Here is a 12,925-nt window from a genome sequence, read left to right on the forward strand (position 1 = left end):
AATGAGCATATACGTGTATTTTCGGATTCCGTCTATCTTTCTCTTTCTCTCTCTCACTCCTTTCGTATATCTATTCCTTATATGTGTGTGCATGTTAACACGCGAGTGCGCGCACGCACGCACACACATACGCTACAGTCGAGTAGGTGGAGGAAGGCAAGAGCGAGAGAGTCTAAGGTAGATTATATTATTTCTCCGCCCCTGCCGGGGGCTCACCCGCCATTTTGTGAATGTTAAATCATTTATTGATCCAAGAAGGTGGCACCCACCCTCCTTCGTGTGGCCGACCTAGCCACCCTCTTTCCTCTTCTCATCTCTCCGTTCTCTACCATCTCTTTCTCTCCCTATCTCTTTCTCTCTCTCTCTCTCTCTCTTTCACTCTTTCTCTTTCTCTTTCTCTCTATCTTATCCTGCACGCTAGCACTCAGCCTAGAACAGGCAAACCACCCGACGTCTGGAAAGGGGCCGATCCTTATTCCGCGAGTCGAATTTATATGCCCATCCTTATACAAGGACGTACATACGTACGTGTGTACGTAATCTACTCGCGTTCCTTCCTCTGTATCGGGAACGTGGAAGGAGAGAGAAAGAGGAGGAGAGAGAGAGAGTTTTGGTTCGAGGGGCGAATTTATGGCCTCACGGGGATCCCAGTAGAGTCCTTCGTTTGTCTCTTTCCTTTCTCCTTCGTCCTCTCCTATTCCTTTCGAATTCCTCCTTTTCTACTTCGAGGTTAGGTATATCTTTCCTTAGAATTCAACCCTTAACGTTTATCTAATCGAAGTTAAGGGAAAAACACTAAAACCACCCTTATCTATGTTATTATTAGGATGCTTTTCAATTTTCTTTTGTCAAATTCATTTTATTTCTGAAAAAATACACATACAATGTTAGGAGTTTTATGATACGTTCATGTAACGATATAATGTCAAAGCTAATTAACCTTTTTTTCTGTCAAATTTTTTATTCTGGTTATAACAAAATTTATACAACGGTAAACCAAAAAATATCAGACTCTAATCATAAGTACAAATGAACCTTGGATTTAAACTTTTTCATGATATTAGATTTATTTCAATATTATAAGCAACAGTTGATAGAAGCTAAAAATAATGTTATCAGACATCAAAAGAAGTTTCAGAACAAGGTGCGTACGCCAAATTGGAGAAAATAGTTAAATTCTAGAAAAAAATATGTGACTATGAAGTCACACGTGACATAAAGTATTGACATAAAATACTACAATTAATTGCGTTTTACATTTCGATATATTATTGTAAATTAATCGAACTAGATATTATAGGCGAGTTGTTTGTCTTTAAATTGAAATAAATAAGAAATATTTTCTTTCGTTCCTTTTCAAAAGAAACCAAATAGAAAAGAAACTGGGGAATAAATACTAAATGTGTACTGCATCAGTATTAGTAGAAGAAAGTGTATACAAGGAAAGGAGAAAGATAGAAGGAGAGAAAAAGAAAGAAATCAAGAGATAAAAAAAGGATGTCGACAAAAGGATGCGCAGTCTCGGCAGAGGGTTAACCGGAAAAAGGTGATTTTTCCACGCGCAGAATCGTAAAAATCCGCGACGCGGGTTACCAAGAGTAAAGGGAAAGGAGGAAAGAGAAACAAAGAGAGTGACGATGGAGTGAAGGAGAGAGAACAAGAAAGAGACCGAGGAAGGGGCGGTCGATGAGGAGGGAGCAGTAGGAAGCAAGGAACGAACAGGGCCGAAAAATAAGGGCGAGGTCAGTTCGACGCGAGCCGTGGAAAAATTCGCTTTAAATTTATCCACCCGCTCCTCGGTGCTTCCTTTTTCTATCTACCTAAAATATTCAAGATCTCTTATCTAGTCGATGGACACGCGCACACATACACATACTCACGCCACACACATACTCGACTAGACGAGATCGTTGACACGCTTTGGATATACTTACTACATACATGTATCTATGTGGGATTGGTACGAGTACGAAATAACCGCATGCGTATTGAAACAACTTAGATGTCTTGGAAAACTATGGAATGTCAGGTACTTTTACTATCGTTTTTGTTCATTTGATTAGGAAAAATTATAAGAATCTCGTATAATTTATTAACAATTTATTTACATAATATATATTATACATATATACACAACATAGACAATTTGTATATATTTTATTACTAGCTTTTATTACTTACAATAATAGTTTCGTAAAAACACGAAAAAGTAATCATTACCTAATTGTTTGAAAATAATAATCTTATAATTAGATTATATTCTTTCTCTTTGCGATTAAAGAAAAAAATATTTGATATATTTGTGCAGTTATTAAAACAAATTCCACATATTACAAAGGATTTACAGTTTCAAATAATATACATCGTTTACGAATCTGAATAGTAATAATATATTCCCAACTTTAATGCATTCTCGAAATTACAATGATGAAGAAGTTACATTAATAAATTCAAACAAATAGATGTTGAAAATATAATACATCCTCTCATAATGATATTCCAACAACAGAAGGAAAAAGGAAAATTGCTAGCTTTGCACAAAATAGTATTAGACAGATGCGTCTATACGTACGATCGAGAATAGAATTCGGATGCGGAGACACGGCCGCGGAAGGTGTCGCGGAGAAAAATCGAAAGATCGTAGAGCAAAAGTTTGGTATTTGCCGCAAGTGCCCTAACTATCTCGTTCGTGGAATTCGGAGCACGGTGATTATATGGACAGGACGCGAAATCTCGGCTGTAGTCGAAATTTGCGGGACAGACGCGACACTCCCTCGATGTCCAAATTCGCATTCCGACACAACCAACACCTAGCTCGTACTTCCCCTCCTCCTCTTCTTTCTCCTCCTCCTCTTCATCCTCCTCCTTCTACTTCTCCTCCTCCTTCTACTCTTATACCACTATCCCTCTCTTATACTCTCGCTTTGCCGGTCTTTCCAACCAAACCAATTCAACACCAATCCTCCTCCCTCACACTTCTCACGCTGCAATCACCTCATGCACTTCTCTACATTTTGTCGAACACCCGAAGGCGACTCTTCGTTGAAAGTATTTGCTTCTGGTCTCCCTGTAAACGTCTAACCCGACTTCAAACTAATCGAGAACCTCGGATGAGTTTCGTTATTAATTTATTATCTTTCCTATTTGAATTCTTTATATGACTTTAGGATATTAAGGATAAACTTATCAATTTTTACGTATCTATTTGTGTATTTACCGATTTGATTAATAGTTAAGTAATAGAACCTTCCATTATATGCTAGTTGGTATAAAATATTTTTGACAATGATTTTTTTTATTGCTATAAAAAATAATTATTATGAAAGCTTTTTTTAATACCCCAAAAAGTAATTGTTTTAGTAGAAATTTTATCACACTGTTTTTAAATGAAGTTAGGATTACTTATAACTGAGGATATATTTATAAATAACATTATCGTTAAAGCACAAATTTATAAATGCTTTATACATTATCATTAAAACTTTTATTTGAGACGAATACACTGCATTAGAAATAAATTATAAATTCATAATTAATTAATGTAGCTGTATTATTAATATCTTTTTGTTAATACAAATAGAATAATTAATATCAACATTTTGTGAATAAATTTTTTATTTTCTAATTTGTTTTAATATCTTGATAAGTAATAAGAAATGAATCTTAGGGAGATTCGCATAAAGAAAAGATAAAAATTGAAAGAAAGAAAGAAAGAAAGAAAGAAAGAGAGAAAGAGAGAAAGGACGCTTCTAGGCTTAGGCCTGTGCAAAATGCGGGATTTCAATTTGTTGGAAGTTTCTCGGAGTAGCGAAGGGTGAAGGGACGCCATAGTTTGGTGACCCCACCCTAGCACTACGCTTCGTTGAGGGGTTCCCCGAGAATAGGGGAGGCTTGCGAATGATATAGGGGTGGCGACGCCATTTTGAATTAGCTATGCTTAGAGAACGAAGGAGAGAGTGAGAGAAAATGCGAGAGGGGGCGTAAGAGCGATGGAGACGCATGGTTTTAAAGGGATACTGAGAGGGGGTAAAATTTTTATGAGAACCTTAGCAATGGTTGCCGGGTCGTCGAGTTTCTCGTCTCTCGAACCAAACTCTCTAAACGTGCTTTTACTGCCTAAACACCCACGCACCTATTCCTTCTCAAGACGAAAATCGATGATGTTATTGTTTCTCTCTCTTTCTATCTCGCTCATTTGCTCTCTTCTCTCTCCCTCTCTCTCTATCTCTTTCTTTCTCTTCCTTCCTCTTTCCTTTTATCCTTCCTGAATTTGTAAATGTTTTTTGTACATTTTTTTATTTCTTTAAGAAATAATTATCTTTAATTAATTTATTACAAGAAATAATAATTATTTCATATCTATTATTATTCATTCATTATTCGGATACAAATCTATTTGAATAGAATTGGATGATTACAATTAATTTAAAATTCTATTTATTTATTAAATAATGCTTGCATTAATTTTTATTTCTTATTGTTACTTTTAATTCTAACATTAATTTAAAATCTTGTTTAGTTTGATTAGTTTGATAATTGTATTTGTTGAATTCGTAGTATTGATACATGTATTATTATGCTACGTGTTTAACACAATATCTCATATGGAAGAAAATACTAAAAATAATTCTATCCAAATTCGTAAACGCGCAGAATAATTTACGTACTCTACGTAAGTTATTACACGAGTTTATACCGAATGATGTATTGATACATACGAAAATTCTTCATATTTATTTCATTTTCTATCCTATGGCTTAATAAAATGATATTTATATTCTGATGGACTATGCATAATTTATAACTCAATTTAGTTAAAAAAATTTTGCTATATATATTTTGTTATGAGATTATTATAGTTTATATTCAAAGTAGGAAAATTTATTCAATAATTTTAACGATAATGACGTCTCTAAATGACGAATTGAAACTCGATGATCGTTTCGTACGTCACGAGATATTTGATGTGCTGACATTTCCATGACAAAGTATTGTCTATCACGTTAATTTTAAACTTCATTAGAGTAGCGCATGCGTCACATTTAGCCGAAATTAGTGACCATTATTTTTATTGACTAATAATAAGCATTAACGGGATTTTAGTTTGTAGATATTTATTTATACAAACATATATGATCATGACAATTTTGCATAATTACATTTAAAGTATGAATTATTTAAAAGTATCATTGTGAGAGTAAACTAAATAAATTTAAATATTTTATCTATTTTGAAGATGATATAATAAAAATTATTTTTATTAGCCTATTACTTGTCGACGATGCGATTTCTTATCATTATTATTATTATTATTATTATTATTATTATTATTATTATTATTATTATTATTATTAATTAGCATTAGGAACTCGAAAGTTCATTTTAATTAAGTAGCAATAAAAAGTTAATAAAATATTTATACAAACATTTGTTCGATAATTTAAAGTAATTTTTAAAAAGATAGGAAATTTAAGAGACAAATAAAAAATTTCTTATATACTATGAAGTTTTATTTACAGTCGTATGTAATGATAGGATTCGAAAAATTATTCTTTTATCTTTTTAATAAGATCTATTCAGTTTCTTCGCCCTCTATATTAAATAGTATAACCGATAGTCGATAAAAAGAAAACTTTCTTATCGACTAAATAAAAAATGTTTGAAAGATCACTTAAAAGGAACGCAATCTTGGTATAGATGTCATGATGCGTTGTTTCTATTAAATAGGTAAGGTAGATCTCTTTTTTATCGCGAATAATTAATTCCATAATTTAGCTTGGATTTAAATTTAATGAATTTGCCCTAAATAGTTTTCAAAATTATCCCAATATAGTATTGTATCATTATTTGTATACAAATTACAAAGCTTTACGTTTAACACGATTCTCATTAACAAAATATATCGTAAGTATTAGAGAAATCTATTTTTAAGAGTAGCATGCTAAGAGGTGTACGACGAAAAAGAAAAATGGGAATTAGATGCATCGTGAGTGCATATATCAAGCGGCTTGTAAACTGCCCTTAAATTTTGCCCGCTTTAAGCAGGGTGGCTATACGAAAAATCTATGACCCGGCTTAAAAGTGACATTTCTAATTGCACACCATGCTTGCTGCTACACACCAACCAAGCCGTAAAAGTAAATCTCACTTGAAAACGTTCCTTTAATAGAAAACGGAAAAAACAGTAAGAACAGAAAGGATTCTATTAAAAAACTGATTAATGTAATTAAAAAGGATTCTCTTTCCGTTACGTATATTGATGTATAAACAAAAAAAAATGGTAAACAAAAGAATAAAGAAAGAACAAAAGTTTGAAAAAGGAAAGAAAAAAATATACAATAAAAGAGATAGATTTTCCATGAAAATTTATTAATTTACCAAAGTTTCCTTGACGAGAGCGATAATGGTCCCCGAGTTGCTTTTGGCCTAACCTCGTTCCTTTTTAAGTTTTAAATAGTTTCACGCGAGTTTTAATTAGGAAATTCATCCCACCATTCGATCCTCTCCCCCACCTATCTTTCCTCCTCCTCTGTATTCGCCTCTCTGTGTTACTTTCAACGAACGTTCACCCACCACCGAAGTAGAGGACAAGAGTTGAAGCTTGATGACGGTTAGTGGTAATAAAAAAAAAAGATAATTCCTCTTAACTTACTATAATCTTAAAAAATTATTATAATTCTGTCGATATTTGTCATTTGTATGTTTCGAATTTATCCGACATATTAAATACGCACTAGCATAGCAAATAAAACGTCAAGATAAATTATAAATATAAAAAATTATTGTAAACATATGGAAATATGTATAAGAAACAAGTTAAATAATATCGAATAATTAACTAATAAAATAAATAATATCAGAATTTAATGATTAGCTTTAAATACATTAACACGTTGCCGCAAATGACGGCTATAGCCGTCCGATCTTCGTATTTCTAAGCACGATCGTCAAATTAAAAGTGTGCGGCAACGTGTTAATGAACCTAAAAAAGAAATAATTTACATAATTATTATTTCTTGCTTAAGGTCAATAATAGCAAAAAGTACAAGATACATAAATAAAATGTTAAAAATGTGGAGATCGTTAACGTCCTCGAACGATTACATATAAAGCGTTCGATCGTGAAAGAATTTTAATCATTCGCATTCAGTCTTAAAGAAAAAATATCATTTAGAAGCATGATGTAGTCGTGAAAGGTCGCGTTTTTTATCGAATATTTTTCGCAAAAACGAATGAGAAGAAGCGAAAGATAAAAAGAAAAAAGAAAAAATGGAAAAGGAAAAAGAAAAATAAGAAACGAAACGAACGTAGAAAGATAAAGAGAAGAACGTAAGAGTTTCCTTCAGCGGAGGCGTCTTCATTGTATTCCGTGTGGCCGGTAGCATCGATCGTCGTACTTTTTGCTTTTCCCCTTTTCACTTTGATACGTCCCGGCCAAGAAAAGAGAAAGAAAACTAGAAAGAAAGAGAGTTAGAGAAAGATAGAGAAAGAAAGAAAGACACAGAGAGAACTTTGCTTTCACCTCGCACACTCCTCCAGAGCTTCGCTGCAACGAAGCAGCCACCCCTCCAGACAACCCCATTCGCCGTTTACTTTATTCTTATCTGAAATATAGCAGAGTGTGAGAAAGAGAAAGAAAAGACGAGGGCGATCGAGCGAGAAGAAATAGAACTTCCATGCTCTTTCTTCTTCTTTAACTACCCCTTCTCTTTTCTTTCCCCATCTCACTTTATCTTTTTTCCCTCTTTTTCCCTGGCAAGAGGGTGGGTCACCATAACCACCCGCTTTTCTTCCTCGACTTTTCTCCTGCGAACCTTAAAGGTGGAAGGAAAGACAGTGTAGGGGAAAAAGTACGAAAAGAAGGGATGAAAAGTGGGGAAGATAAGAAAGATAGAAAAGGTGGGGAGCGTCCGAAGATTTTTAGGGGCTGTTTTATCTTCCTGCACTCCCCCTCTCTCTTCCTCTTTCTTTTTTTTCAGGAGAAGAAGATTCTTTTAAACGATATATCGGCAAGTACTCGCTTGTGTTAGCATATTGTTTATAAGAACTTTCAACATTACATTTTAAGACGACATTAGCTTTTATTCATTTTCTTCTTATTAGCTATTTCAACAAATTATTTAACTCGTATATTATCGATAAAAACAGCTTCATCGTCTAACGAGCATTTAAATTTATTTACAATCAATAATATATATAGATTGAAATTTTACATATACATAATATATTTGATTTAAAAAATATAACGTAAAACTTGAATGCGCCCTTTAAAAATCAACATTTAAGATAAAAATCGATCTGATCATTAAATTTTGATAACACGAAGTGTGAAAATACGAAGAAAAACAATTAGGGAATACGATGGAATAAAAGTATATGAGAAAAAAGGTATTAAACTCTTAAGAAGCGTGTGGATTGGTCGAAATATTTTTTATTATCCATTCTTGCTCAAGGGGCAAGGCGTTACTTTGCGTTTTACGATCTAAGCACGTTCCTTCTCCTGCTTTTCTTCGATACGAACTTTCGACTGTTGGGAAAGACTTGCCCTTGGAGTTTACGAGAGCATCCATCCAGTCCATTCTTTAATGTCCTGCCCGGCACTTTTTAGAAGGACGTAAAAGAGCTGAACGATGCAACGTTTAAAACCACAGAACCGTGAGGACCTTTTTTTTACTACTATCACCTTTCTCTCACCTTTATCCTTTTTTATCTACTTTTACTTGGAGTACCATCGCAGCTCTATGATCTCATTTTACTCTTTGAATTAAACATTTGAGATTCATCATTTGCCGCAGCATGTTTTTCTTTTGTTTTTTTTTTAATTTATTGAGTTCTATAGATGCGTATATACGTGACTAGCGAATGATATTGTCATGAACTATATGAAATCGGCTAACATTTGAATTTTTTTAAATTATATTTACATGTAAAATACGCTTCTAGAGTTTGGAGCGTTCATCCTAATTCATCCTGTAAATATAATTCATATTTACATAAACATATCAATACGAAAATAAATATCGTTACAAACAAAATTCTTTCGTTCGATTCGTTTAATGAAATGGCGTATCATTCTTCGTTAATTTTACTTCAGCAAGGGTATACGCATGGGAGTTGATAAAAGGGTAGACTCTCCCTGAGTTTTGCAAAGCCCTTTAAAAGATACAGTCGATTAGAAATTCAAAAAAAAAGAACTAGAAAAAAGATACGAAAAAAAGGGTTTCCCAGTGTCCAAGCGTTCAAACCTGTTTTACGATAGCGGACTTTTTGGCCCTTTCTGATTCGTCCTTCCTCTTTCTTTCTTTCTCTCTTAACCCCTTCGTACTCTTGCCCCAGTAACCTTTAGGAAAGGTACTCCTTGCACAACACGATCCTTACTTCCTAATACTAATGGATATTTATTCGAAATATTTCAAAAGAAAAACACGCAAATGTTTTATTGCCTGTTTGTGGAAACGAATACCTAAAAAAACAAATTTATTAATATAATAAAATAACTTATTTCAGATAAAATAATAAATAATTTTATCGACATTTCATTGAACTTAAAAATAAAAAGAGATTATCAAAATTATATACAAAAATGTTTAAAAAGGCCCGATTGAACGCGTTACGAAACTGATCACGTTTTCTTCGAAGTAAGAAAGAAGCCGGACAGCTTTAAGTGACATAAAAACAAAGCTTTGAAAGATTTATGATACGATCAAAAGGCCTTTATTATTTTCCCTTTCCGCCTGGATACGCCGTCATCTTTTGTTTTTGCTTTCTACGCTCTGCCTTATGACGTCATAATTTATCCGGAAGACTATTGTCCTTTCTTAAGACATTATTTCATGGACACTAAACGTTCGAACGAATAATGTCTCTTGAATCTTATTTTCTTCCTTATTTAAATCTTTTTTTCATCTGTTTTTCCTCAATAATACATTCAATACGTATATGTTAATGTTATAAAAAAGTAATTGCATATAACATATTAAAATAATTACCGAGATAAATAAATTGTTAGTATTCAAACTATTATTTATGAGATATTATACGAGTCAAGAAAAATAAAATTGATTTCTCATTTATATCAAATGATGCAAGCAACAAAAAGTATACATATATATAAATAAATTCATACGTAGGAATAATGATGTAAATAATTTAAAAATAGAAAGAGGAAAATTGTTCGTTATTGTTTATCGTTATAAATATGACGTAATATATTTTTATAAATTATTCTGTGTTTTCTGTTTTTTATTTCTTTTCTCAGTAAAACAATATTGAAAATATTTTATGTATTAAAAAACCAGAGACATATAAAAGTAAATATCAAACTTGTTAGTATTGACAAATTATTTCCTTTTTTCTTTATTAAAGAAAATATTGTATTACTTTTAATCGATCCATTATAAATTATCTTATAATTAGTTATACAATATTAGATAAGTTTTATACAGGATGATAAGAAAACGGTTTTATATAATAAAAAAACGGAAACAAGTAAAAAATGTCTAATTAATATGAGTCCTAACATTAAACTTTTTGATTGAAATTAACCCGTATTATTTAGGATCGTGCAATATCGTATGTGTTTTTGTAACATATTGAATGTATTCAAATAAATTTGCTTAGAAATACATTAATTCATTGTCTGGATAAAAGCTTATTTTAAAAATAATTAAAAACAATTAATAATATTGATAAAGATTAATTCATAGAGATTAGCAGTACAAATCTTTAATAGTTAATTGAAATCGAAGGATTGATTAGACATCTTTTTGAACCATTTTTTTATCACTCTTTATATACCTAATATCTAAAAGCAAAGTACAAGAGTAACATAGAGCTTAATCGGAAGCTTTTATGTAACGATACTAAAAAAATCGAATGATTTCTATCTTCTTTGCCTTACGTGTCAGTGTTAGTGGACGCCTAAAACATGCCGAAAGCAACGACAGTAAAAGCGTTTGGTAGATAATTGAAAAGCTAAGCGACGGGAAAATTGCGATCGGAGGGCGACCAATCGTCCGTGAAAATTGAAAAACTATTTCGATCGGCGCTGCTTCATTGGTGGACTATCATCTTCCTTCTCTCTACCCCTGCCCCTTGCCCTAACTCTTCCTTTCTCACCAAAAGCAAACGTCTCTCTTCCCTATATCTCTTTCTTTTAAATACGTTCATACAACTGATAATTGGCATATAATAACAAAGATTCTCAAAAAAAAAAAAAAACTAATGAGAGATGACATAATTATCTCATTACATATTGTTTATATGAATGTATATAAGAAAAAGCTTTAATTTAAATTTTTATTTATGATTTAAGTTGAAAATGTTCCTTGGTATTGATCGTGAAAAGGTATTGTTGTTAATCTCGGACAATGGATCGTTAGAGACAGCTGCCTTTAACATTCTACCCTCTAGGAATAAGAAATATTCAAAGTGTCCCCTACCTTAGATTTTTTTTTTAATTCGGTCAGGCAAATTAGCATACTGGTCAATCGTGTGCCTTTCCACGTGATCATGCTATCCCTACACGCATTATATATATATATATATATATATATATATATATATATATATACAACAAACCAATTTTATTTGCAGCTTGCATTATGTATCTCCGTTAGTTTGACAGAGAACGGATAGTTAGTAAACGTTCGTTGCTTCATTTATGAAGAAGCTCTCCTCGTTTTCCCTGTTTCTAATATACAAACCAGTGAAACTAAGCGACATATTATGTGAAAATAAAAAAATAAACAAATAACAAAACTTTGTTAATTAGACGAATCTCGACATTTTTTATCAGTGTATTTTTTTCATTATTTTTTTAAAAATAGAGATCGTTTATATTTTTTAACTATCAATTTATCGTAAATTATCATACATTAATGTGTTTTTAAGGTGATGTCAAATTATAAATCGTGTTATATAACTATTATAAAACATTTATAAAAAGCCTATTAATGAATCATAGTCTAACAATTTGCAAAATAAATAGAGAGACAATAATAATGAATTAAATCAATGATCAAGGTTAAGAAGACGATTAAAAAAATAACTTATTGGCAAATAAAATCTTCTATAGAAACTAAACGTGCACGAATATAAAAATGTATGCAGTAAGGTACACGTGGGTTTGTGATGCGATCAACGTATGTTTGAAACCAAGTGCAAAATCACATGCGCCACCGCCAGTCGAGCAGTCGTGGAACGGATAATATTGTATTTGTATAGAGGCTAGCTAACATGGGACATCGAGGTATATACATACACGCACATCCCACGACGTAATTTAATATCCTCTCGATCGTGATCGTACGATCAGGCGACTCGATGTGAATTAATTAAATTCCGTCCTGGATGGAAAGCCTTCGGCTCACTCCTGTAATTACGCGTTTCGTCTCATTTGCGGGATCATTAAATTATCTAAATTCGAGAAAGCTCTGTTTACTTCTACGTGCATATATTCTATCTTCCAACCACGATCGAATTTATAGAACGAATTATGACTCATTGTCGCTTTGCTCGCTATTGCATCAAACTGATCGCCAGGAATGTTTTTTTCTTCTTCTTTATCATTATAAAAGGATATAATATCCTATATAAAATTTTTGTCCCCTATATCTTTGTCTATATTATAATAAAATTCGACCATATTCTTCTTTTCTATATATATATATATATATATATATATATATATATATATATATATATATATATTCAGTCCTTTCTGTTTTAAAGATAAAAGTCAAGAAGAGACATACCATAGTTTGTAATAACAAATAAAACGATAAAAGTACTTGTTGTTAACTTACATAAAAATAAGATTCATGTATCAAATCTATTGAGTTCAAAAGATCAAATAATAATAATTATACACATTATAATCATTTTCTAAATATTTTCAATTAGGACTTCTTACATATCGTTTCTT

The 12,925-nt window shown here is 32.0% G+C and overlaps 1 pseudogene across 1 annotated transcript in view; it reads left to right on the forward strand.

Moving 5' to 3' along the window:
- The first annotated feature begins 1,582 nt into the window (after positions 1 to 1,582).
- The window catches only part of LOC107064352 (ATP-binding cassette subfamily G member 4 pseudogene), a 29,125-nt pseudogene continuing 17,782 nt past the window's right edge, over positions 1,583 to 12,925 (forward strand). Inside the window, exon 1 of the transcript XR_016178503.1 lies at positions 1,583 to 2,029. The product of XR_016178503.1 is annotated as an ATP-binding cassette subfamily G member 4 pseudogene (transcript). The remainder of the gene's footprint in view (positions 2,030 to 12,925) is intronic.

This window comes from Polistes dominula, unplaced genomic scaffold (assembly GCF_049000335.1).
Source record: "Polistes dominula isolate Pdom_NZ unplaced genomic scaffold, Pdom_raw_medaka contig_77, whole genome shotgun sequence".
NCBI classification, from domain to species: Eukaryota; Metazoa; Arthropoda; class Insecta; order Hymenoptera; family Vespidae; genus Polistes; species Polistes dominula.